Source organism: Limulus polyphemus, unplaced genomic scaffold, assembly GCF_000517525.1.
Source record: "Limulus polyphemus unplaced genomic scaffold, Limulus_polyphemus-2.1.2 Scaffold200, whole genome shotgun sequence".
NCBI lineage: Eukaryota > Metazoa > Arthropoda > Merostomata > Xiphosura > Limulidae > Limulus > Limulus polyphemus.
The window spans coordinates 774,018-774,934 of NW_013665810.1; the positions used below are offsets into that span (position 1 = coordinate 774,018).

General features: G+C 32.7%; 1 protein-coding gene across 1 annotated transcript in view; it reads left to right on the top strand.

Moving 5' to 3' along the window:
* The window catches only part of LOC106478328, a 209,921-nt gene that overhangs the window by 199,573 nt on the left and 9,431 nt on the right, over nucleotides 1-917 (top strand). The window lies entirely within an intron of this gene.

Sequence of the window (917 nt, forward strand, 5' to 3'; positions counted from 1 at the left end):
TTTCGACAAGGTTTTGTCATCATCATGATGATGACAAAACCTTGTCGAAACGTTGTACATTTGCTGTCATGTTAAACTTATATTAAAGTTTTTCTTCATTACCCATTTAAGCCGTCTCCAGCCATTATTAGTCTCAAAGTGGGTTCCTCGTCATCGAACATGATGAAAGATGATTGAGACAGTGCACAATTGCTGTGTTTGCCTGTAATATCACTTAATAAAAATTGTCTACTTAAGTGATAATAATCTGCTAGCTAGTTATTCTTGAATTTTAAGTCACATTTGTGTCTTTTTTCAAAGAGAACAACAACATATATATGTATAGTAAAAGCCATTCTTCATCAGTAACGCTTGGCTCTCTGTAGGTAACATTCAAATTGGTTCTGTGTTTTGTTTCAAGAGGAAGTCTTGAGTTCAAATCCGAGTAGAGTGGAGATTTTTTATAACTTTTTTAAAATTATTAACTCACATTTAGCAAAAGATATTAAAATATTAAGAAAAACACAGTAACATGATAGTTTACATTATGCATTGTAATTCTTTGTTAACATTTGATTGCAAAGACTGGGTATCACAGTGGTTATCGTGCTTAATTATCATGTGGAAGTCTCAGTAGTCTTGCCTTCAAATCACAGCTGAATAAGAATTTTATGTTAATTTATTTTTATTATTATATTTGTCTTTTTATGTATTTATTATGATATTTACAACAAGCTCTTTGAATATTTAGAATAATATGGTTACAGTTATGGATTAACTCATGGATAATATATTATATGATAAACTAAGCCTGGCATGGCCAGGTGGTTAGGGCACTTGACTCGCAATCTGAGGGGCACAGGTTCGAATTCCTGTCCCACCAAACATGTTCATCTTTTCAGCCATGGAGGCATTATAATGTGATGGTCAATCCCACC